This window comes from Ambystoma mexicanum, chromosome 8 (assembly GCF_040938575.1).
Source record: "Ambystoma mexicanum isolate Mex_15411 chromosome 8, UKY_AmexF1_1, whole genome shotgun sequence".
In the NCBI taxonomy this organism is placed as follows: Eukaryota; Metazoa; Chordata; class Amphibia; order Caudata; family Ambystomatidae; genus Ambystoma; species Ambystoma mexicanum.
The window spans coordinates 166137138-166163894 of NC_090929.1; the positions used below are offsets into that span (position 1 = coordinate 166137138).

General features: G+C 45.5%; 1 protein-coding gene across 2 annotated transcripts in view; it reads right to left on the reverse strand.

Annotated features, from left to right (window-relative positions):
* NACC2 (NACC family member 2) overlaps nucleotides 1-26757 on the reverse strand; it is a 1346898-nt gene that overhangs the window by 730241 nt on the left and 589900 nt on the right. Inside the window, exon 3 of one of the 2 annotated variants that reach the window (XM_069609557.1) lies at nucleotides 5699-5837. The gene's annotated coding sequence lies outside the window, so the exon portion shown is untranslated. Of the gene's footprint in view, nucleotides 1-5698; nucleotides 5843-26757 lie in introns of both variants that reach the window. The other variant, XM_069609558.1, reaches the window with a different exon arrangement.

Consider the following 26757-nt stretch of genomic DNA (forward strand, 5'->3'; position numbering starts at 1 on the left):
ACTTAAATGCTGTATTCTTGCCAACCGTTTGCGTTGGGAGAGCCTAACTGTTTGGAAGGCCTAGCTACATTCCTATCAAACTCAAACACCATTTTCTATACATATTCAAGTACTTTGCAACAGAAGCCTTTTAGTTTGCTTCCTGGAATCAAAGAAACGTCATAATATATCCAAAATCTACAATGATGATTATTTTTATGGTATTTATTGAGTGCGGACCTAGCTTCGAGAAGCAACAGAGTGCTTTACAGAGGTATAATACAATACAGATATACAATAAAAAGATTTTCAGAGGTATACAACAGTACAGATGCATAACAGAGCATTTTTCAGAGGTAACAGAACAGATATACAGCAGGGGCTAGGATACAGAGGGGCACAGAGGAGGGGTACCGCTGTACAGGGTGATGGCGAGGCATGGGGCAGACGGTGTCAAGCAAGTCAGGCGGCAATACGATGGCATAGGTGTTGAGGAGGCGAGACTCCTTGAAGAGGTGGGTCTTGAGTTCTTTTCTGAATTGTAGGAGCGTGGGGGCAAGTCTGATGCTGACAGGGAGGAGGTTCCTTAGTCTTGGGGCGTAGACAGAGAAGGCTTGTTTTCTGGTCCTTTCCTTTTTGCAGCAGTGGATTTCAAGTCTGCACGTGTCCTGGCTTCTGGTGGTGCGCTGTCTGCCGGAGATGTCGAGTTTCTCTGTGAGGTAGCTGGTTGACTTGAGGGCGACTGCCTTATAGATGATGCAGCAACACTTGAAGGTTATTCCTGCGTGCAGTGGGAGCCAGTGCAGGTCGATGAGGAGGGTGATGTGGTCATATCTTCATAGTCTCTTGAGTGTGCAGCCACATGTAGAGCACTTCCTAGGGGCACAAGGAAGAACAGGGGCCCTCTTTTAGGCGGGCATTGCTCCCCTCCAGGTGGGATAGGACCAGTGCTTGAACAGTGCATCTAAAGCTGTCGGAGGGAGGAAGGGCTTGTCCTTTCGCAGGACGGAGAGTCGATACCAAGCTCTGAGGTTTTCTAGCTATGCTTGTCTTTTAGGAGAGGTGTTTGTAGATGTGGAAACCAAAGGACTTGGTGAAAAAGGTGAGCTCAGGTGTGAAGCCCCAGGGTTCATGGTTGATAACCAGGTCTGTATGTCTGGGTGTTCAGTGTTGTTGGTGAGGAGTAGGAATTCGGTCTTGGAGGGGTTGAACTTCAAGTATGCACTGGACATCCAAGACTGGATCAGCGAGAAGCAGGTGTTGAGCCTGTGGATGTCCTTGATGAAGTCGACCTTGAGGTACAGCTGGGTGTCTGCATATTGGTGGATGTTGTGTGTGGTTAGGAGGGCTCCCAGCGGCTCCATATATAGATAGTCTCTCTGAACAGACTGCTGGCGAGGAAGGACTTGAACCAGCGTACAACAAGGCTGTTGGTCCTCATGCCCTGATGTAGGGTGTTGCTGAGTGCCTGGTTGTCTACTGTGTCGAAAGCAGCCAAGGAGGTCGATGGAACCAGGAGGCAGGGGTGGCCATCGTCAAGGATGTTTTCTCCATCAGTTTTCCATAAAGCAAACTTAAGTCAAAACTACGTTGGCCTTCAGGCGATGGGTGGGAAGATGGCATCAAACTGACAACCTACTGCAGAGACCAGGGGTGAATTCATACTACACAGTATCTTCAGTTCCTTGTGAAGGTGGTTTGTATCTCTCCACATGCTGTCTGATCCCTTATCTGGGTTTGCTGTGCCACTTATTTGCTGGTCATACTTGTCTGGCTGCTTTTCAAGGTATGGAGTGGATTAATTTGTCAGTATGGCAACATGGCGCTGAGCTATACATGGTTTCCGATACGGAGATCACTTTGGCTGCTAGTACTATGGCATGGTGCAGCCATGTCATCGCACTGGGATTGGGATCCCACCTCTCCCAGCGATAGGAGGGCTGTTCTGGATGATCGCCAACTTGCAAGGATGAAATTATGTGGGCCTGGCACAGATCGGTTTATGGGGACGATGCTTTTCCTTTATGCTAGTTGTGCTTGTTTAATGGCCATCGTTTGATTTATTGTTTCCTTTTGCATGTCCGCATTGGCCTTGTGGTACATGTATGGTTTATACTCACATTTTATTGTAACTAAAAGCTTATCTCCGTTGCCTGTTGTACAAACTACTAAAAGGCACCAAAGGAAAGGGGGCTCACCTGCAGCCTCAATTTCTGCTGAGGACTATCCAATGGACGATATTGCAGGTGCTCAGTTTGCACCTTGTGAATCTGGAAAATCCTGTATGATGCCACGAAAAAACGTACTACACCAGGAACCGGCTGACCAAGTAAAAGTGGAAACCATTGTTCCATATTCATTTTGAGGAGTTCATGTTTCTGTACAAGGACCTTAACGAGATGCCCGATCCTAAAACAAGATCACGTAATAAAACAACTTAGATGATCAGCAACTATTATTTATTTTGTTGTTGTTTTTTGTAAATCGTTTTATTAAAATGTTTCCAGAACAACAAGTATGAACAATTCAAACTGAATACTGTAATGACATTAGAACAATATCAACAAATATATCGATATGCAAAAAAAGTAGCAGGCGCCCGCTCTCGAAAGAACACGGCGTGATAACCTGTTCTGTGGTTTTTACCCACACTGAGTCTGCCGCCATCGCTTTTAGCTCACTGTACTTTTCACAAAGGAGGAATATCCATTTGCGTATCGGTCTTTGTCCCGCCCCCAAAAGGCAGTCCAGCACTGAAATGCCAGGCAAACCAAATATATCGTTATGTATATTTTTTCTTGTTTTTGCCCTACTACTCCCACCCCTGCCCCCTGTTCTCTCCAATGTATACTCCTTTTTCCATATATTTTTTAAAATCTTTATAATTCAACTCCTCCCTCCTCTCCCTCTGATCATTTAAAACATTTTATTGCAGAAATCTACAACAATGTTTTACCACAGTGCCAGGTTCAATCTGGCCTTCATGCTTAGAGTGAGGACATTTGAACGTTTAACAGTCCAACACCCTCAGAATTTTCACCATACACAAATATAATGGATACACCACCTTCCCACCCATGTCACTGGGAGCCACTAACAGGTATGCTGGAGGTTACACCTTTGCTGGAGGACAGAGGTAAATGGAGAGGAACAATCACCTGGGGCGGTTTCAGCTGATAACCTTTTTAAATAATACCAAGGGTACTAGAGGCAATATGACAGCATGTGCGCACACCTGGTCTTGTCTTGGTGACGAGGTGAACCGCTCTATGCTACCACCGAGAACATACTCTGGTAAGGGCGAGGCAAAACCAATTTCATTGATTAATGAGACCTATACAGTCTAGTGCCAATCTTCTTGGCAGAACTACCCCTTTTCTGTATACAGGGCATTTGCTATTTCTCAGTAAAGAATACATGTCAAACTGAATTTCTGTGAGAACTATTCATTAAATGATATTCCAGACCCTGAAAAAAACATGTTTTCCTCAAGCAGAACAAACATTCCAACCAGAACAGCTAAGAGTTACAGCAAACATCAAGAGATTCAACGGAAGCACCCCAGCCTCCCCAACTGTGGTTTTCCTACACAGGATTTTTCCGAGGTATCTTTTTTGGGATAAGGACAAGTATAACAAAAAACAAATGACTAATGAAAGTTAAATGTAGTGCTGCAGAGTAATCTTATGGCCATACAGAAGCAGGCTGATTCAGTGAACACAATACTTGAACCTCCTTCCACCTTTTTTTCGCAGCCCTCAAGCGAAGGCAGAAAGGGCGGCTAATTTCTCACAACGCAATCCTCGTTTACAAAGTGTCCCTGATTAGGCAAAGAACAAACCTGATTTTCATCCGGGATGATTGAAATTTTACCGAAGGCGAATTTTATTATCCACCAAACCGGATTCAGAAATAGATATGAAAATGTATATTCAGAGCTTGCATGAAGAAGTGTCCAGAGCAGACCCTACGAGAAACCCATGAAAACCTCTTAAAATGTAGTTCCTTTTACCACCCAAGAAATTATCCTGCATCCAACTAGAAGACCTATCTAATGCTAGACATATGAAGTTTTGGTCCAATGATATTTCTCCAAAAGGAATGCCAATACCAGGTGGCAAATAAAGCAGTACACTGATATATTTTAAGATCTAATGCCCAATGTTATTAGAGGCGGCTTTATGATGAGGTTCAATAGGTTGATACTTAAGATGCAGGAGGCCCATATTCCAGGGAGTTGAGGATACTTAAATCTTAGGCGAACTTGGCTGGAGAAACCCATTTATATTTTTCTAAGTGCTAGTATTCGATATGGATCTCTAGTCTGGTTGCTAAAAATAAAGTAATAATATAAATCAACCTCTTGATCGATATAGGCATGGCACAGTAGCATACCTGCAAATTAACCATTCTCCCTATACTGTTCCTCTGACATATAAGCCCAGTTCAGATTTTGCTGTCTTCATGAATTGTGTGTCACCCATATGCTTTCACTGGTGATTAAACTTCATGCTTTCTTCCACAGATAGATCCACTTCCCCAAAGGTAGATGTCGTAAAATCCAAGAATATGTAAATTGCTTGTAAGATAGGTTTCGCCTTTTAATCCTACAGCAGTAGTTTTGTCAGATTATACTACATTTTGGTCTCCCCATCCTTGATCCTACCATTTCAGATCACGTTAGGGTAACTGCTACGTTCAATATTCCATCCGGCTCTAGACCTGACCAGGTGAAAAATGTAAACCCAATCACACCCTCCCCCCCCTTACAATATGTTGGAGAAATTCTTTTCCATCAATTTGGGCTCAGCTATTGCGTCAACTTTGTAGTATACCTAGAAGGACTTTTCAAGGGGCCTTTTGATCCTCAGAGGGAGCTGAATTAGAGCAGAGTGAATGGAATTAGGGGACTTTTATCTAAACTCTCTAATTTGCAACCACAGCTTGAATAACAATCCATGTTCCACATATTAATGGATATAGACTGGAGACTGGATTCAATTGTGCTTTACAAATCTGTATACATGGCTAGAACACAAGGAGGTGAGACGAGTGGATGGGTTTTTGTATCCTTGACTAAACAGAAAGATCTAGATTTGTGTATCAGAGTTAGGCCAGAAATAAAGCATCATTATCAAGCTATTATAGACAACTATATAAAGAAGTAATTGAATTAAAACGTTGTTGATGGCAATTCCTAAAAGGTCATGGCTACCATCACTTCCACTGGCTTGTAAAGCACATTTAATGCACCCACTTTGAAGGAAGAGGTTATCGCCATAGTAAGGAATTTATCAACATGCAAAGCAGCATGTGTAGACACCATCTTAATGGTATACATGCTTCCAGGCAGGACTTTCATCAAAACGTATAATTCTCATAGAGTTGTATCTGTAATCAAGGAAATACTGTACATTGTCTCTTTTTTCTCAAGAAAAATATATTTCTGCTACTTTGCAGCTTCTGTATTAACCTCAGTGATTCAACAATATTTGCCAAGTATTAGCGAAAAGACTGAATAGAGGTTTACCCAATATGATCCACACAGACCAACTGGTAGGGGATTTAAAATCTCAAGGTTTCTGCTGCAAACGAGATTATCATCAGTAGTGATCTTTCTTTATAGATAATTTGTTGCAATGCTAAGAATGTTCAGCATTAAACATATTTGGGGAAAAGAGAGAATTTCCTAGGTGTTTTCACACAGTATATAACTCACCAGTTGTGCATCAATCACCAACTCATGGAAAAATGTACAGTCCATCGAGGTATGTGGCAGGGTTGGCCTCTTTCCCCTCCACTTTCTGTCATGTAGATCAAATCCATTTTGCCAGATAGAGAATCCGGAAATCTGAGAACTGCACTATCAGCAATTTAAAAAAAAGGTTAGACTCTGTGAGGATGATCTCACCAGTACAAGTAATAGCCTTGTGACAGTACCTCCCAGTTTTCCTGAACTATAAGAAATAAATGTATAATGCTTGGAGGAGAGAGTGGGTAAAAGTGAATTATACTTTTCATCACCAATGTGCCTAGTTATTGCTCACTATAAAATCAGAACCAACATTCACCCTTGTATAGATTGAACAAAGTTACTTAACTGTAAAAACGGTTCTCCAGCATTGGTATTTCTCATAGGTTCACATGTTGTTGAATGCTCCCTTGTCAAAATGCTGGGAATCTTTGGTACACTGAACTTCATCCCGCTTTAGTGTTCTATCAAACACATTTTGGCACATTTAACCTTCAGACAATAGGCACACCGCCTTTTAGGACCACACCTCAAGGCCATTTTAAGACTCTTTTTACACATGGAAAAGTGTCAAGCATCATGCTGGGTTAATTGAAGGGTCACATATGAATCTATGAAACATACCAATGCTTGAGAAGGAACAGGTTACTTACCTGTAACTCCTGTTCTCCAGCATTGGTATCTTTCATGGAGTCACATGCTCATGAATATTCCCCTTAGTCAGGCTGGGAATCCTCTGTAATATTAAAGCAGTTAAAGCTTTAAACTGCTTGTAACTTACATAGTCTATTGCTGTCACTTTGTGTCATACTGTCCTACGTAATGACATCAGTCTCCTTAATTCCACCCCTGGTGGCCATCTTCAGATTTGGAAGCACATATAATGTAGCAGCCGACTGCGGTTCCGAACCAAGAGTGGGTACTAGGGAGGGTTGCATGTCAATCCATGAAAGATAATGCTGGAGAACAGGTAAGTAACTAGTTCTTTCTCCAGCATTTGATCTTTCATGGATTCACATGCGCATGAATAGGATCATACAGCAGTACATTCACACAACCAATGGGAGGCGGTATAGCCCTACAGAAGCAATTGAACTCACCTCTGTAACACTCACCTTATACAAATAGGTTGTGTAGCACTGCCTAGCCGACACAGTACTCCTTCCTGGAATCTTTGTCAATGAAGTAGAAGGAAGGCATGGTATCAAAGCAAGATGGACACTAGTGATCATAGTTCAAGGGTGTTTATTAACCTGTAAAAATGGGTGAGATGAACCCCTAATTTAAATCTAAGATGGGAGCAAGCTACAGCCATCAAATAATAATAAAACAATCCTTGTGGAGTCTAGTCAAATAAAAAGGGCCTATACAAAATAAACACTATTGCCAGTCCTTACCTCTAAATACAAAATAGTGTGGGATAATGTTCGCAAAGAAAGAAGTATTCTCCAAATGATAAGTCAGGATGTTGTAGCCGGGGTCTCCCTTCCCCACGTTTGAAGCACTGGACAAGACAGGACTCTTGAGCACAGCACACTTCTGGGCTACTCTGGCCTGAGTTTACAGTTCGTTTTCCAATATCACGGCCTTCTGTGCCCAAGTCTCTATGCAGAGTCTCTTGCTTCAGAGGGCCCGATACATCACAAACAACAAACAAAAGTTACTTCTGTTTCTTTACGTCGGGTGATTACTCTTCACCAGAGTATACCCCTCAGCTGGGCCCCAATCCCTTTCACTGTGTCAGCCTCCCTCAATCGGGCTCAGACCAACAACCTACTGTGGACATCCCTCAGTCGGGGTCACGTTTTTCACCACAATGCAGTTCACTTAGTTTTTCAATTCACCACGTGTTAGACTTTCGACTGTACAGGGGTTTTGACCCGACCCTTGTATGACCACATTGACTTCTCTCGCTAGCCTCCCCAGCTTCTGCGCTCTTGTAGTTTTCTCAGTTCAACATATCCTCCTTATTCAGGAGCAGGGTATTCGTTAGAGTCTTTCGAATAAGCACCCAAGCGGCGCAGGGCCAATCTAACCCCAATACCTTGGTTGTTCACAAAAGACATTTGTCTAGTATCTTCTTTCCTTTATGGAAATGTTGCCACTGTAACCTTGAGCTTAACACAGTCCAGTCTACTATCAGTTTCCTCTGAATCACCGGCTGTGCTGAACATGTTGGCTTTTCCTCCGCTGGAGTCAAGGACGGTACCACGTGGGCAAGCTCTTTACCACTCCGTGGCAGCCAATGCGAGAGGGCCCGAGTACTGATGACATCTGTCACATCAATCGTCAGCTGCAATTCCCGGTCTTACTGTTCCTTTATTGAAGGCTTCACAGATCTGGGTTGAAAAGGGCAAGGGTAATTACCTCCTTATCGTCCTTTCGGTTTCCTCCACCTTTCTCTTTTGTTTGAACTGCCGTACCGGAATAGCTGCTTCCTCGTGCTTTCGGCCTTGCTTAAAGTGTGCTTTGGTGCTCTGCCTTTTATCCCTGTGGGGAAGAGAAAGGGCCATCAGGTGTGCGTAGTTATCAGCAATTGCCGGACTCTGCCCGACCCTTGTGTTGGGACATGTCAGGTAAACGGCTCTGGTATTAGTCCGTTGTCTTTCGCGGAGTAAGAAAGTCTTTGTGTAGGAAAACAGGGTAGAGCTTTTGAATATCCTACAGGGTAGGATGGGGCAAAGGTGTTATAAGGAAGGGGGTAACGTGTCTCACCCGTCAGTGTCCCACTTGCACTCCCCAAAAATAAAAACATCCAGGTGATCCTCCCACACTGGTCCACCCCCAGGAACTCGATCCAATAGTGATGGCCGAGTCCTGGCCACATGGATGACAGTTCCCCGGGGACTAGCGGGTGAGACACCTTAAGGTTTCTCACAGACGGTGTGCACAGATCTCCATGGAGCAGCCCTGCAGATGTTGAGCAGGGGAACGCCAGATAGGAACGCTGTGGTAGAAGCTATGGTTTTGGTGAAATGCATGTTGATGGCAATGCGAGATACATCCAGAGAGCCACCTGGAAATGGAAGACTTAGCCAGGGCATTGACTTTTTCCACAGGTCTGAACGAAACAAACCTCTGTAATGTCTTTCAGAACTCTTTTGTGCCTGCAATATTAAACTTTAAAGCACGCACGACATCCAGGGAGTAGAAGGTCCTCTCTGCTGGAAAAGTGGGAGCACCAAAGAAAACTGTCAAAAGCAAGGATTCATTCAGGTGAAACGTTGATGGGACTTTTGGCATGAAGGAAGGATTAGCGTGCAGCAGTACTTTGGATTGGTGAAAAACCAGGTACAGAGATTTACAGAAGAGGATTTGCGGCTCTCCTGCGTGCCTGGCAGACATAATGGCCACCAAGAAGGAAGTCGTCCATGATAGAAACTTCTACAGAGCCCGGTGAAGAGGTTAAAACGGATGTACCATTAACAAAAACTTTAACGGGAGGAAAAGGCCGGAAGAATCCTTTAAGGAATTCTTTGACAAGTCTGTGGGACGATAGAGAAGACCAGCTAGTAGTGCGAGTGGAGTGAGAAACGGCTACTAAATGTACTGCAATGGATACATGTGCCAGTCCTGCGTTTGTCAGGGACAGGAGATATGGCAACACTTGCGCAGCTTTCATCCAAACAAGGTTGAGCTTTTACAACTGACACCACATGGTAAAAAGTTTCCATTAGTGCTTTGTAAGGGAGGCATGGTATCACAAGTATGACAATGACACAAAAGTAACAATTTTCAAAACCTTTGATTCTTCGGGTTTGGAAAAACTCCAACGTTCTCCTATAGCTATGATAGGAGTAGTCTCTGCCATGAAATAATAAAGAAAATACAGTATGAGTCAGTCCATGTCAAATATAAATGGCCTATACTAACACACAATGCCTGCCCTATCTCTTAAACAAAAAGTGTGTGAAGGGGAATAGGAATGCAAAGAAAGGTGAACGTTATAACAAAGGATCAATGTGGCTGAGCCAGCTCTCCTCCCCACGTTGGACAGCACAGAGTAAGGCGGCCCCCGTAAACAGGATGACACATTCTGGCTCAGCTTATCAAAAAAAGGCACTTCAAAACGTGGGTAGAGGCCCGCTCGGCCTTACACGTTAAAGTCATTTATTCCAGCTTTCCAAAAGGTCTTTCACAGTTCAACCAAAGTTAAAATAGGTCTCCCTCTGTCAGGCTCGGACCTATCAAGGCATCAGTAGGTCACGTAGGCCTCCCTCAGATAGGCTCAGGACTTTTAATCAAAAAAGTACCTGATTCAACATAGATCTCCCTCAGCCGGGCTCGGACCTCGAAATCGCTTCACTTGCAGGGGTTCCCTTCCCCAAACAATATTCGCATTCTTTAGGGGCTCCCTTCCCCTAACTCATTCTCCCTCAACTGGGCTCGGACCTTTCACTGACGTTGAAGACTTTCAAATGTGTAAGGCTTTTACCATAGACCTCTGCAGGACCACTCAACTTGTTACTTGCAGCAATGTCTCTTGGTATTGGTAGTTTTATACCTCAATCAGAAAAGTTCAAAGAAATCTTCCTCTTCAATCAATCACCTTTTAACTTCCCTTTTCATAGGGGTTAATCTTGACCATTGCGCATTTCAGAGTTTGTTCACTTTGCTGCTTTATAACAAGACATCAAACATTTTGCAGAGACCGTATCACTGGCTTCACAGTTATCTGCAACTTACAAGTTTGCTTTCTTTCGCGTCTCATCAGCAAATGCGCAACCTTCAATTGTGCAATACACTGTTGCGGCTTCAATCTTTTCTTGACACAAACCGGCCATTCATTTCTTTCGCTAACTCACCGGTCGTGTGCATTCCTTTTTTGTCTTTGCAGCTTTGATTCACAAGTCAAGATTGATACCACAGGCTGGGCCTGGCCTCCCCAACTCTGTCGTTCAACCGGGAATGCTGCTGATGTCCTTGAAGCACAATGCAGGTTTCCTCGTGTCTGGGATTTGGCTTTCTCTGCGTCACCTACATCGTTTCCCAGAGGCAACAACCTCCTGCAGGGAACTTCAGGGTTTTCCTACCCCTCGCTCTGGTCCCGCAATCGATCGTCCTGCTTCAGTGGGTTAACCTTCGCCCCGGAAGATCTGCTCCTTCTCGTGCTTCACCTTGCTCAGAGTGTGTCTATATGTTCTGCCTTTTATCCGTGTGGGGTGTGAGAAACTTGAAGGTGTCTCACCCGCTAGTCCCCGGGGTTCATTAATCCAGGTGGCCAGGACACGGCCATCGCTATTAGATCCAGTTCCTTGGCGTAGACCAGTGCGGGAGGATGACCTGGATAAGGGGGGTCTTCGGGAAGTGGAAGTGGGACACCGAAGGGTGTGACGCGGTATCCCATTCCTTATGACACCTTTTCCCCATCTTGCCCAGTGGGATAGTTGGAAACTCTACCCACCCCCTTTTACAACATAAACCCTTTCTCACAGGGTGAATGACAACAGACTAATACTAGAGCCGTTTACCTGACATGTCCCAACACAAGGGTCAGGCAGAGTCAGGCACTTGCCGACAACTACACACCTGACTACCCTGTCCCTTCCCCATTGGGATGAAGGCAGAGCACAATATCTCCCTCCTAGCAAGGCCGAAAGCACGAGGAAGCAGCCATTCCAGGACAGCAGTTCAAACAGAGGAGAAAGGCGGCGAGACCTGGGAGGACGTCAAGGAAGAAGTAGCCCTTGCCCTTTTCAAACCAGACCCGCAAAGCCACCGATGAAAGAAACTTAAGACTGGGAATCGCAGCTGGCAAATGGTTTGACGGATGTCAGCGGTACATGGAACCCTCCCGAACAGATAGCCAGGGCTTTGAGACGCGGTTGCCATCGTGGTACCGCCCTTGACTCCAGCAGCAAAGGAACCGCTGATAAGTTCAGCACAGTCAGTGAGTGAGTCGGAAGAACGTGATAGTCCACCGGACTGTTAGACTCAAGGTTGCAGTGGCAACATTACGAAGATAATGAGACCCAAGGCCTTTTGTGAGCAAACTTAGTACCCAAGATAGAATGGTCCGGCGCTACATGGGCGCTCAGTCAAAGGTCTCTAGCGGGTAACCCTCTTATGAACAAAGAGACTGTATTGAACATTTGGCAGAAAAAAATTGGCAAATACCAAGAGGCCATAGGGAAGGCCGGCATAAGGTGTTAAGATGGTCATACAAGGGTCAAGCCAAATACTTTGTACAATCAAAAGTCCTTAACCCATTGCAGAAGTTTTGACTTTGTGAAACAGGTGTTTGCGCCCGCTGAGGGAAATACCTTGCGTACCTCGAATATGTGAAAACCGCACTTGCTGTAGGCAAACAGAGTGACCCAGCAAGATGAGATCGCCCTTCGGAAGTCTGTTTGAATTGGCAAGTGCTATGGTTGGTCTCAGCCCGACTGAGGGAGACTGACGATTGAGAGAAGGATCGGAGCCCGACTGAGGGGGATCCAAGGGTGACGGGTTATCACCCAACGTAAAGAGTACCAGAAGGAACTTTTGTTTTGTTGTTTTGGTATTTCAGGCCCTCTGAAGCAAGATACTTCACATGAGAAGAGACTTGGGCACAGAAGGTCGTGATATTGAGTAAAGGAACTGTAAGCTCATGACGGAAAAGCTCAAGAGTGTGCTGTGCTCGAGAGTCCTGCCTTGTCCCGTGCTAAAAACGTGGGGAAGGGAGTCCCCGGCCATAACATCCTGATTTATCATTTTATAGACACTTCTTTCTTTTGTTGTGAACATTATCCCACACTCTTTTGTAGCATAGCGGTAAGGATTGGCAATAGATTTTTTTTTAGTATTGGCCTTTTATTTTGACTAGACTACTCGGACTGTATTATTATTATTTGATGGTCGTAGCTTGCTCCCATCTTAATTTTAGGTTTAGATTAGGCGTTTATCACACCCATTTTACAGTTTAATATACACCTTTGAACTGTGATCACTTATGTCTGTCTTATTTTGATACCATGCCTTCTTTACATATGGTGTCAGCTGTGAGATCTGACTCGATTGAAACTAATTGGGGAACCTCACAATTTCAAAAACTCAGTCACACAGCTTCTAACCCCTCTGTTGTCATGAACAAATCAATAGGTTTCGATATCTATACAGTAGGGAAGCTGTTATTGCCCCTGGGAAAAGAGGAACTATTCCTACCGATTTGGTTTTGAAACCCCCCAGCAGGGTGTTACATAAGGTTGACCCCAAAATCTGGCCTAGCATGGAAATTCGATATAGACGTCTTACCAGGCATCATCGATCCTGACTTAAAGGTTCTCTTACAGAATCATGGTGAAATCCCATTTGAAGTATGTTGTGGGGATCAAATTGCTCAAGGAATTTTGGAAAGGGCTTTATTCACTAAGTTTAAAGAAAGTGAACCAGACAAAACAGAAAGAGATACATTAGGCTTTGGGGAAGCTGATAAATTAGTTAACATCGAAGAAAGGAGAAGAGTCTATCTATCTATCCCGACCAAGCTTTCGCCCAGCGAAATGATACAACTCTCGCTGAAGGTTTTTACAGGCCATACCAGAAGAAGAAGGTATAGAGAAAGGAAGCCCCTTTCTCTTCTTGAAGCAGGGGCTGTTATATAGAAGAGAAACATCTATGGAGGGCTTAGTGAAGATGCAGCTAGTTATCCCCAAGACACACTGCAAGATTGTACTGAGGATTGCCCACTCCCAGCCTACCAGAGGGCCCTTAGCACACTCCAAAACCCAAGCACGCATCAGGGGGAAGTTTTACTGGCCAGGTATCCACACTGACATCAAAACCTTTGTTCAGACGTGTGACATTTGTCAAAAAAACAGCATGCACATTCCACTTCCTGCCTCTCTGAATCCCTTATCAATCATAGAAGTCCTTTTTTCAAGAAACAGAATGTACATCATTGGCCCTTTAGAAACATCCTGATTAGACAACAAATGTGTCCTTATGATTGTTGACTACGCCACCAGAAACCCCACAGCCTTCCCGATGCAAAACAATACCACACAACAAATCCTTAAATACCTCTTACCGTATTTTTCCAGGGTCGGCTTTCCCAAAGAAATACTAACTGATTAAGGTTCACATTGTATGAGCAAGCTTATAGAAGAAGTCAAAGAGCTGCTCCATATTACCATCTTACGAACCTCTGTATACCATCCCCAAACCGATGGCTTGATGGAAAGATTCAGAAAGACACTGAAATTAACCCTATGGAAATTGGTAAAGATGGGAAAGATTGGGACCAAATGAGCCCTTGGGCCCTGCAATAAGGAAAGCTTCACAGGCCTCTACAGGATTCTCTCCTTTCAAACTACTTTATGGTAGAGAGCCTAGAGATGTCCTGGAAATGCTACGGGAAACCTGGATAGAGTGAAAATAGGCACCCATTGCCATCTCGCAAACCGCTGCTACAATGCGAGAACATATGAGACTTGTTTGCGATCTAATCCACATTCATATGGAAAAAGCCAAGAGTCAACAAAAATCCACTTATGACAGGAAGGTAAGCTTGTTTTCTATAGGACAGAAAATACTGGTGCTCTTCCCACCTCATAGAACAAGCTTGTCTCTAAGTGCCACGGGCCCTACGAAATATTAGAACAAATGGGAGCCTGTACGTATAAAGTATCCCAACCGGATCGGAAACAGAAGGTCCATTTGTATCATGTAAATCTCTTAAAAGAGTGGAAAGAGAACCCGTCAGCCACCCATGCCAAAGTACTATCCTGTTTGGTTCCTGAAGAAATGGACAGCTTTGAATTGATTCCTCTAGAGCTATCTATTCAACAACAAGTAGATCTAAAAGATGTGATTACATCATTTCCCCGATTGTATTTTCAGAAAAACCAGGAAGAGTGAAAGGCACCTACCACTATATGAGAACACCTACACGAAAAGTCATTTAAAACCCTATCGACTCCCGGAAGCTTGTAAGCAGATAGTAGTTGAGGAGGTAAACAAAATGTTGAAAGCCAATATTATCGAGCCTTCTTCGAGCCCATGGTCCTCCCCTATCATGTTGGTCACTACACTTGACCGTTTCTGGGGATTTTGTATATACTTCCGTCAGGGAGCACAATTTCTGATTTCAATGCATACCCCATGTCGCGCATTGATGACCTAATTGATAAACTCTGAGCAGCCACCTTTCTATCCACCTTAGATTTAACAAAAGGGTCCTGGCTAGTCCCAGTATACGGGCCAGATAAAGAGAAAACAGTCTTTTCAACGCCCCTAGGACTGTTTCAATTCAAAGTCCTCCCTGTTGGCTTACATGGCGTCCCAGCCACTTTCCAACACCTCATGGATAAGATCTTACAACCCTATTCTGATTTCTGGAGAGCTTATATTAATAATAACATTTATAATAAAACCTGGGAGGACCATCTCTTCCATCTTTATACTATTATGAAAGTCCTCAGAGAGGCCGGCCTAACTGCATTTAGATGGGTTAGCAGACTGACCCAATCAGCTGTGAAATACCGCGGCTTCTTTGTAGGGAATGGGAACGTACAGCCTCAACATGAGAAAGTTAAAGCTGTCCTAGATACACCAACACCCAAAACTAAGAGATATCTTAGAGCCTTTCTAGGGTTAGTAGGATATTGCCGTCAGTGAATCCCAAACTTTTCAGACAAAACAGCTAGGCTGCCTGAAACTCAAGAACACGGAACCACAGAAACTGCATCGGACGGACGAGGATAATATATGTGATAACACCCTAAAACAAACCCTGTGCCTGAACCTGATCCGAAAAGGTAGTAGTCTTCTCTAAAGAGTTCATCCTGCAAACAGAAGTCTCACTTAGAGGATTATGAGTGGTCCTGTCTCAAGTTTATGACAGATTAGAACATCCCATCTTGTTTACAAGTTGCATGCTTTTCCCCATGTGAAAATAATTACTCCGTTTTGGAACTAGAGGCCTTGGTCGCCAAGTGGGCCATTATCCATCTCAGGTACCACCTCTTAGAAAGGAAGTTCACACACGTAACAGACCATTCTCCCCTAGTTTGGATTAGCCAACGCAAAGACTCCAACCCTTGTGTTATGCGATGGTTTCTAGACCTGTAGCCCACTATTTCACTATGGAACACCGAAAAGGTAGTGACCAGGGGAATGTAGACTTCCCTTCCCAGTCCCCCTGTGAAACAGATGCGGTTACGTCGCATCGAGGAACGGTATGTGAGAAACAGGTGTCTCACCCGCTAGTCCCCAGGGATCTGTCATCCAGGTGGCCAGGACACGGCAAGCGCTATTGGATCCAGTTCCTGGGGGTGGATCAGTGCGGGAGGATAAACTGGATGGGGGGTCTTCGGGAACTGGAAGTGGGACACTGAAGGGTGAGATCCAGTATCCCTGTCCTTATGACATCATTCCCCCATCCTGCCCAGTGAGATACTTGGAAACTCTACCCCAACACAAACACAACAGACTAATACCCAAGCCATTTACCTGACATGTCCCAACACAAGGGTCAGGCAGAGTCAGGTATTTGCCAACAACTACACACACCAGAGTACCCTTTCCCTTCCCCATTGGGATAAAAGGTGGAGCACAAGAGCACACTTTGAGTAAGGCTGAATGCACGAGGAGGCAGCCATTCCAGGACAGCACTTCAAACGGAGGAGAAAGGCGGCGAGAACTGAGAGGATGTCAAGGAGGGAGTTGCCCTTGCCCTTTTCAACCCAGACCTGCAAAACCTCAGATGAAAGAAACTTAAGAACGGGAATCGGAGCTGGCAAATGGTGCGACGGATGTCAGCGGTACATGGAACCATCCCGCACTGATAACCAGGCCAGGGAGATGCGGTTGCCATCGTGGTACCGTCTTTAACTCCAGCAGCAAAGAAACATGTGACTAGTTCAGCACAGCCAGTGAGTCAGAAGAACCGGATAGTCAACCGGACTGTGTTTAGGCTCAAGGTTGCAGTGGAAACATTAATAAGATAATGTGACACGCAGTCTTTTGTGAGAAAACTTGGTACCCAAGATAGAGTGGTCCAGCACCACGTAGGCGCTCAGACGAAGGTCTCTAGTGGGTACCCCTCTTATGAACAAAGACTGTATTGCATATTTGGAAGAAAGAAAACTACAAATACCAAGAGGCCATAGGGAAGGCCGGCATAAAGTGTTAAGGTGGTCATACAAGAGGCAAGCCAAATACTTTGTACAATCGAAAGTCCTTAACCGATTACAGAAGTTTTAACATTGTGAAACAGGCGTTTGCGCCCGGCTGAGGGAAACGCTGTGCGAACTGGGAACATGTGAAAACCGTGATTGCCGTCAGCAAATAGAGTGACCCACAAGACGAGATCACCCTTTGGAAGTCTCTGATTGAATTGGCAAGTGCTATGGTTGGTCTGAGCCCGACTGAGGGAGACCGATGATTGAGACACGGATCGGGGCTCGGCTGAGGGGAATCCAAGGGTAAAGGGTTATCACCCAATGTAAAGAGTACCAGAAGAAAGTTTTATTTTGTTGTTTTGGTATATCAGGCCCTCTGAAGCAAGAGACTTCGCATGAGAAGAGACTTGGGCATACAAGGCCCTGATATTGAGAAAAGGAACTGTAAGCTCATGCCGGGGAAGCCCAGGAGTGTGCTGTGCTCGAGAGTCCCACCTTGTCCCGTGCTAAAATCATGGGGAAGAGACACCCCGGCCATAACAGCCTATCATTTTGTGAACATTGCTTTCTTTTCTTGTGAACATTATCCCACACTCTTTTGTAGCATAGTGGTAAGGATTGCCAATCATTTTCTTTAGTATAGGCCCTTTTTCTTTCTACACGGACAGTATTATTATTTGACGGTTGTAACTTGCTCCCATCTTAGTTTTAGATTTAGATTATGCGTTTATCCCACCCATTTTATAGTTTAATAAACACCCTTGAACTGGATCACCTGTGTGTCTTGCTTTGATACCTTGCCTTCCTTACAAGGGGAGCTAATGGGTATCTGATGAATGTGATTAAGGTCAAATAACTGACTTTGCCTGACCTGATTAACGGGACATGTTCAATGAGATATGTAAGGGTTAGCCTCTTTACTCTCAGTCGCCCTCTTCCTCGGCCCAGTGTTGACGCAGAAAGGGGAGGGTTGAGACGTTGGAGAATCCTAAAAAATAGGATGGTGTATGGGCACGGGAAAGGCGGGGGATAATGTGTCTCACCATCAGTTGCCTCACCCCCATTCCCTGAAGATCCCCCACCCAGGTGATCCTCCGCACTAGTCCACCCCAAGGTCTGGCTCCAAAGGCTTCCCTGATAGGACTAGGTGTCGTCTTATCCCATAAACGAGATGGCCTGGAACATCCAATCCTGTACATCAGTAGGAAGTTCTTTCCCTAGTTAGAAAAATTACTCCGTTATCGAACTGAAAGCACTAGCCATAAAATGGGTGATATTACATCTTAAATACTACTTAGTGGGGTGGAAATTCAGACTTATTACACACCACTCTCCATAAGCCTGGATTAGTCAGAGAAGGAATCAAACCATAGGGTTATGCAGTTGATTCTGGACCTGCAACCATATTGCTTCTCAGTGGAACATCAGAAAGAATGAGAAAAAGGGAATGTAGACATCCTCTCCCAGTTCCCCTGTGAAGCATCACGGCCCAACCCGCATAGGGGAAGGGTATGGGAGAAACCTGAAGGTACTCCCACAACCACTCCCCATGGATCTTCTGCTCAGGTGGCTGGGTAACGGCCATCGCTTTTGGATCTGACCCTGGGGGTGGACAAGCAAGGGGGAATCACCTGGGTGGAGGATCCTTGGGGTTTGGGGAGAGAGGGCCGGACAGCGAGACATGGTATCCCCTCTTTCCTAATGCTGACCTACCCTACCCTCCATCAGCCTTAATGGGTTATTACCAATTTCACACCGTATTTCCCCATTCACCCCTGCCTAGTGCTGGGAAAAAGAAGAGGGGACTAGGAGTAATGCACACTTCCTATGTTAAACACCACTCTAGTACTGGGAGGAAGAAGAGGGGCATGCAGGCATCCACTACTGAATGTCAGGTATGTCCCAGTAATTGGGTTAATTATGGTCAGGCAATACCAGCCAACAACTCAGACCTGAGGCCCCTTAATAGGGGTCAGGTGTATAAAAGGAGGAGAGCCAAGCCAGCAAGAGGGAGAGCACTGCCATGGTGGAGTGAGACCAACAGGTCTGAGTACTGGCAACGATCCTGGAAGACCCACAGGACCCAGAGCGAACAAGTAGAGTGGTGGATGCAGGACCGGGAGCCGAGCCCTAGAAGCAGAAGGCGGGCAGCGGGAGCTTCCGAACAGCAAGAGCGCGATCAGTATCTGTGCATAACACTGGTGTGTGCAGAGAAGTACCTGGCAAGAATGCAAAGTAAAAGCAGTCTGCTTCCCGGCTACAGAGAAGGTGAGCGGGAGCAACAGGGACCGCCGCTGTGGAGAAGCGAGGACCCGGTGGGGGTCAGGAGGACACAGGAAGACCAGAGTGCTCCCAGAGGACCGCAGGCAAGTAACGGTCCACAAAACTAGTTAAATGTGAACTATACTGACTCACAAACTGAATGCAAGTTATGTATATTGAATCCCAAACTGAAGGGAATTTGAAGTTTGAATGAAACCTTGCTATATTGAATACCAAACTGAAGGGAATTTGAAGTTTGAATGAAACTTCACTATAATGAATACAAAACTGAATGGAAATTACTGTTTGAATAAAATCAAGAAATTTGGAATACCAAACGAACATTTAAACTGAAACTGACATATGGAATGTCAGACTGTGTGTGAGCAGAACAAAAGCATACTGAACATTGAGCAATGTAAGTAAGGCATGGTATCAAACAGTGAAGACAGACAAGTGATCACAGTTCAAGGGTGTTTATTGAACTTCAATGGGTTGGTAAAACACTGATCTGAATCTAAAATTGTGAGCAAGCTACGACCATAAAATAATAACAGTCCTAGTGGAGTCTGTCAAAATAAAAGTACCTAAACTAATAAACCTATTGCCAATACTCACTTCCAAGTACAAAATGATGTGGGATAACAATGTACGCAAAAGAAAAAAGTGATCAAGAAATAACATGTCAGGAGAGTTGAGCAGTTAGCTTCCCTTCCCCCACGTTTTCAGCATGGGACAAGGAGGCACATGTGGGCTTGGAACACCATGTAGCTTCTTGGCTCTGAGGTAGCAGTTCAACACATAGGCATCGGGGCCTTCCACCAAGGTCTCTGTCGCAATGACAGTCTCTCAATGCAGAGGGCTAGATGCAGCAAACAAAACACAAAAGTTCCTTTCCTTTGTCAAGGTTTCACTTTCACAAGTTAAGATTGGTCTCCCTCCTTTTGTGCTCGGACCACGGGTCCCCCTCATCTGGGCTAAAATCCCAGTTTCTACAAGATTCACAAATTGGTCTCCCTTGTTCGGGCTCGGACCATGGATCCCCCCACGTCCGGGCTTAGATACCCTTGCAGTATCAGAATCGAAGACTTTGGAAAGTGAAATGGGTTTTGCTTAAACCGTTACAGGACCACTTTGATTCACTTCACACAATTTACACTTCACATTGCTTTTCTGTTTTCGTTTCCTTTCTTCAAGAAACCATACTGAGATCGATTGAGCAGATTCACAGTGCTGGACCACTCCGTCAAAGATATTGTATCTTTTCTTCTAATGTTCAAATATTCACCAGCAATTTATATTCACTCGCGTCTTTCATCACACGCGTTTAACAATGTTCCTTGCAGCGCTCACTTTACAATGTTGCCACTTGCAACCTTGACTTCAACACAGACCGGTCTCCTCAACTCACCGACTGTGTTGTTCTCTGTCGATTCTTTGTTCTTGGAGCCAAGGAAGATAACACAGCGTCTGCTGCTCCTCCCGGCCTTTGTCAGATACGCGGGAGGACCCTCGATATCTCTGACACACAATGCAGGATTCTTTAGCCTCGTTTCCTGGTCTTACGTTTTGTGCCGTGAAGGTTTCTTGAGAGTAACGGCTTACTGTCAATGATGTCAAGGGTGTTGCCCCTCTCAAGAACCTTTCATGCCGGGCCGTCTTTCTCCCCTTGTTCAACTGCCAACTTAAAACTGCAGTCCCTTTGTGTTTTTTGCCTGGCTCAGAGTGTGCTCTTGTGCTCTGGCTCTTATCTGCGTGGGGAAGTGTAATGGAAGTCAGGTGTGAGTGATTGTCGATAATTGCCTGACCTTGGTCATGTACATGGCTTGCGCGAGTCTGTTTTCTGAAAGAGCGGGTTGTCTGTGAGAAAGTATTCATACAGGAAAAGGGGGGGGGGGTGAGTTTCTAAATATCCCACTGAGTAAGATGGGAAAAGGGTTTTACAGGGAAGAGAGAGATAGTGCCTCTCACCATCCAGTGTCCCACTCCCTGAGGACCCCTCACCCAGATGATCCTCCTGCACTGGTCCAAATCTGGATCTGGATCAAAAGCCAAGGGCTATGCCCAGGCCACCTGAGATAGAAATCCATGGGGACTAGCGGGTGAGACACCTTTGGCTTTCTCACAGCAAACACTTGAATAGGTAAATAGACCAACGTGAGAAAGAACTGTACGTTTATGGAAAAGCCAAAGACTGATGCAAAAAGTGTTACAACACCCAGAGGAAATCAGAAGCCTGAAGTAGAAGAGGCTGTGAAGGAGTTGAACAAGGCAAAGGGAACCTATGGTTGCGTGACTTGTAATGGGTGGACAGAGTGGTCTGACAACTGCGCCTAGACCAGGGAGGGCTAAATGGTAACAAGCAAAATACCTTGTGAATGAGCAACAGAGAAGTGTGAATTGAATACTAAAGCAGAACAGAAGGCGGGTCAAGTTCACCGGTTTTTCTACAATGAACATTAAGCAAGTGCACTGCATATACATGGTACAGTGAAATCTTGGGGAAGGGAACCCTGAGAATTGAAAATAATGATAAACACTGTCTTGGGGAAGGGAACCTCAAGATCTCCCGTTTGTGTCAACTGTGCTAGATTGAACTTGGGGAAGGGAACCCTAAGACTTGGCAGAACATTGGTAAAACAAGCAGCCATTGCAACTACATTGAACTTGTGAAAGACCTTACACTGAGAACAGCTGAGACTTTTACTTTTGTTCACTATTTTGTTGCCTAAGAAGGCGCCACACCATGTTTATTTCTAGATGTGAGGGCAAGCATAGGTCTTGACACAGACCGACATTTTGATTTGTACTTCGAGACACAGACTTCCCTTAGTTTTCTTTAGGTAGGGAAATTCCCACCACAGTCATAGGGCAAGTTGGGCATTACACCATCCTGATACTTAATAAAGATTCTGAAAGTGAATTTGAAATTTTGTCTGTGCCATCGGCCGACCCCTCATGTCCGGCTAACTACTGCCCCATCTCTCACTCCTTTCTTGGGAAATTCCTGGAGAAGTTGGTCTTCCCCCCCAACTGACCTAGCATACGTAGCTTGTTAATTTGCCTGCACGACCATCAATCTGGATTCAGAGCATCGAGAGGCACAGAAACTGCTCTCTTGAACACCCTTGAAGAACTGCTCGCATCTCTTGACTCCAACTCACCTGCTGTACGCATTCTACTCAATCTCTCCTCTGCTTCTGACATGGTTAACCACTCCATCCTCCTAAAACGCCTCCATGATACCCTTGGTATCTCGCAGCGGGCACTGGACGGGCTGACTTCCTTCCTCACTGACCGACCGACAGACCCTCCCAGGTTATACTGGGTTCTTTCTCCTCTCCCATTTTTATCTCCACCTGTGGCATTCCCCAGGGCTATAACCTTTCACCCTGGCTCTTTAACATCTATCTCGCTCCTTTCGCTCACCTTATATCCAATTTCTCACCACACTTCCAGTGTTATGCTGACAACACCCAACTCTTATTCCGACTACCCTCTCTTCTGACCTAGTTTGTCATTCCCGACTGCCTGTCCGCTATCCAGCTGTGGTGTAACTTCAATGGCATCGGTGTCAATGCCAGCAAGACAGATTCTTCCTATCGGGGCTCCTGTTCCCTCTTTCATCCCCTCACTCAGACCAACCTCAATGGGCTCCCACCCCCTCCCCTTCCTCCGAGAACAGAAACCTGTGAGTTATCTTCGACTCCTCTCTATCCTTCATTCCTCACATCCTGGACCTTGCCAAGAAGGTCCATTTGCAACCATCTCCTCAGGGGCATCATCCTGTTCCTCACTTTCCCCAGAAGCTCAATATCACCAGAGATCTGGTACTCTCCAGGCTGGACTACTGCAACAGCTTCTTCCATTAATCTACCTTCTTCTCCTATCCGCCCCCTCCAGCTAATCCAGAACAAGGCTGCAGGAATGATCCTTGGCCTTAAGCCCAGTGACTGTATCTCTCACGCCCTCGGCATCATCCATGAGGATGTCTGGGGTTGGGGACCACGATATCTGCAACTTGCTCTCACCAAATACTCTCCTTCCAGATCCGTCTGATCCTCCGGATACAACTCTCGACTTGTCAACTGCTTCTCCAAGCAGAGAGCCGGTGGCCGTTCCCTCTCCTCAGCAGGCTCCCTTCTATGTAACAGCCTCCCCCTTTCTCTCTGTCTTGAGTTGGATCTCCTCAAGTTCCGCAAGCACCTTTAGACTTTCCTCTTTTCCTCCTCCTTCCCCCCTTACCCTCTTGTGCTAAACCCCAAAGGAGCTGTGATTGGTGGCCTGAGCACATGTGCCCTTCTGGGTCCTGGCCTTCTGTCCAATAGGTCTCAGCATCTGCCCTCCCCCTGAACTTGCCTTCGGGCACCAATCGGACTATGCTGCCTCACAGGCCTGCACTTCTTGATGGGATGGTGACGCCTCTTCCAACCAGTGGTCACTTCCTGGCACTTACCTGTTGCCTTAGCAACCGGCTCTCACATTTACCTGTTGCCTTGCAACTACCTCCCTGGGGTTCACTCCTCTGTGGATCCTGTTACCCCATTATTTTATTTTGATATTTATATAGCGCACAAAGCCCAGAGGCATCTAGGTGCTTTAAATTAAGAATATGGTTACAGTAAGTGCTTAAAGCCAACAAGTTACATTAGTTACAAACCAGGCACACATTGGTCCTGGATAGTGCAAGAAATACATACTTGAAAAAGCTCACCTCTTGTTGCGGGAAACTACATCAGGAGTACATATGAGGGACATAATAGGTACATTAAATACTTATTTGGGAAAGCTCACCAATTGTTGCGGGGAACTACATCAAAGTACACATGAGGGACATAAAACGTACATTGAAACATACTTGGGAAAGCTCGCCTCTTGTTGCGGGGAACTTCATCAAGTACACATGAGGGACTTAATGGGTACATTAAAACATACTTGGGAAAGCTCACCTCTAGTTGCGGGAACTACATCAAGGTACATATGAGGGACATACTAGGGCCATAGCATACATTGTTGGGAATGCTTGTTTCTTATACCAGATAATTGAGGCAGGTACGTATACAGAGCAGGACATTGATGGCGGTAGAGAACATACTTGGGAAGGCGCAATCTGAGATTATAAGGCCACATCGGCAAGCACATGGACAAGGAGAATGTAGACGAAAAAGCAACATGGCAAGGGTCTACTAGTAAAGATAGCTAATGACAGCCAAGCCGACAGTATGACAATAGAGACTACATGCCAACAGCAACAGCATACTGTTTTTGTATGACAATATAGCACAGTAAACATGTGATTTTGCTAGAAAAGTAAGTCCAATTGTGTCTGGGGGGGTCAGATGCTGTCAGTAGAGGCAGGTATGGCATACTAATACTGCTGCAGGCGTGCGAGTCGTAGCTATGATAATACGGCTGGCATTGCAGATGGATAATTGCAACATTGGTGGCGATTAGAGATTTTGACAAAGGACGGATACGAAATTAAGTGAGGGATTGGTCTGCTCCAGTTAACCCAGAGTGGGAAGGTACTTCCGGAGGATCCAGATCCATCGGTAACGGCAGTATGACAACAGAAGTTGAGAAGCGTTCTCAACAATCCTAATGCTGCATAAAGGACCAACCATAGTAAGGTATGCATTGTCAAGAGGAGCGAGGTACATGTCGGCACAACGGCCAATGTTTGTAGATGAGTGAGCATTGTTCAGAGCCTCAGTAATTGGGTGATGTTCCAAAGGAGAGCGGTAAAGGAAGCAGAATAGCAGGCAACTGCGGAAACGGGTACCAAGGTAGGCGAAGAGTGAGTTTTTATTCTAGAGGGAGCGAAAGGTGTATAGAGTGCAAGCTCTCGTAGGAGAATAATGTGGACAGCACACAGGTTGATAGTTGATAGAGAGAGGCCTGATAGTGCGCACCTCTTACCTGAGGAGATAGCCAAAGGCACATTGGGCATGTGGCGGCAATGCCCGGGCAAGGACAGGGCACGGGGCCTCAAAAACGGGCCTTTAATGCCAGACCCGGCTTTGCCTCAAGGCTCAGCCGGGCCTCAGTATTTGCTAGGAACAAAGGCCAATCAGGCAACTGGATACAGACATGTGCTTCTCTCTCACCGGGTACATCAGGCATCCCGGAATCCAACAAAAAAAAAGTGGCGGCCATCTTCAAAGCTGCAAGGTCTGCTTGAAATGCATGGTGAATAGCAGACTATGCTCCATGATGTTAGGGGCATATCCCTTCTCTCTCTCTCTCTCTCTTCACTTGCACAATCCAAATGTTCACAAGGAGGTTGTCTCAGGAGGATAGCTCAGGGACAATGTGCTCGCCTTGTAAGCAAGATGACGCAGAGCAACACAGGCCCGTGCTTAGAAACCTCTGGTTATTAAGTGCATTATAAATAACCAATTGCAAAAAAAAAATATAAGGCCTACTAGGACTGCTTTTTCTTTACTTGGTGTATTCCATTGTCTTAGGTTTCCCTTGTTCCCTTCCCTGTGCCCTGTGGGCGCTTCAAAACACCATTTTCTTGATGTATAAGCTCCTTACAAATGGCCAATAAAATAAATAAATCTTGTGATACCACGAGTGTCTCACAGATGCCAGAGTGCATCGACAAGGTTATCAACGGTGGGGCAGCCGTCGTCCAGGAGGCGGACGATTTTGCTGGTCTGTGGCCTGTTGATGGGGTCGTCAATGAGGTTGTCATTGGCGAAGCTCTTGATGACTTATGCCTGTGGCTCTTGAACAAAGTAGATGCAGACATCCAAGGACATGGTCTCTCCAACGAGTGCATCGAAGACGAGGGTGCAACCGCAGGCTTGGTAGCCATAGTCGAAGATGAAGCAGTCGTATACGAGTTTGTCAACGAAGTGGATGATGTTATCAGCATCGATGGGGGAACAGTCAAAGTGTGCCACCTGTGCCCCTTCTTACGTTTCTTCCCATTATAGGTTCATGTGATATTGACTTCTTACATGAGGGAGTACATCCTATGGGCCCGCCGGTTCTGGCGGAGGCATGACTGTGGACTGAGGTCGAGTCAGAGGCCCCGGCACCCTCCTCCAGCCAAGTCACCAATCTGCAGTGTCGGTCCTTACAAGTTTTCGATGAGAAGGACTGGCAAATGGAGCAATGGTCCATGTCATGGTGCGGGTGCAGACAATATAAGCACTTGTCGTGGTGGTCCTCCACATAGACATTCTTGAGGCAACACTTCGTACAGGCCTTGAAAAAGCTCTTCTTCGCGTCTTATCGTGGTGAATGAACAGGGCCTCAAACTTGTGAAGAGGACTTCACCCAGTCGAGAAGATACGTTGATGGTCTGAGTCTTCACCAGCAACGGGTCTGAGTTGCCAGTAGTCAGAGAAGTGACTGATGTTGAAGAAACGATTGAAACATTTCTCAAAAATATGGCAAAAACGTTTATATTTTGAAAAGCGAAACACAGGGCCTCCCAACACATAAACGTGCAGTAAAAATGTGAAGATGACCACCAGGAGAAGGAGCTAAGGAGGACTAATGTCTTTGGCTGGGGCAGTATGACCCAAAGTGACAGCAATAGGCTATATAAATGACAAGCAATTTTAAACTTTAAAGCGAAACTGCTTTAATATTACAGAGGAGTCCCAGCCTGACGACAGGGAATATTCATGAGCATGTGAATCC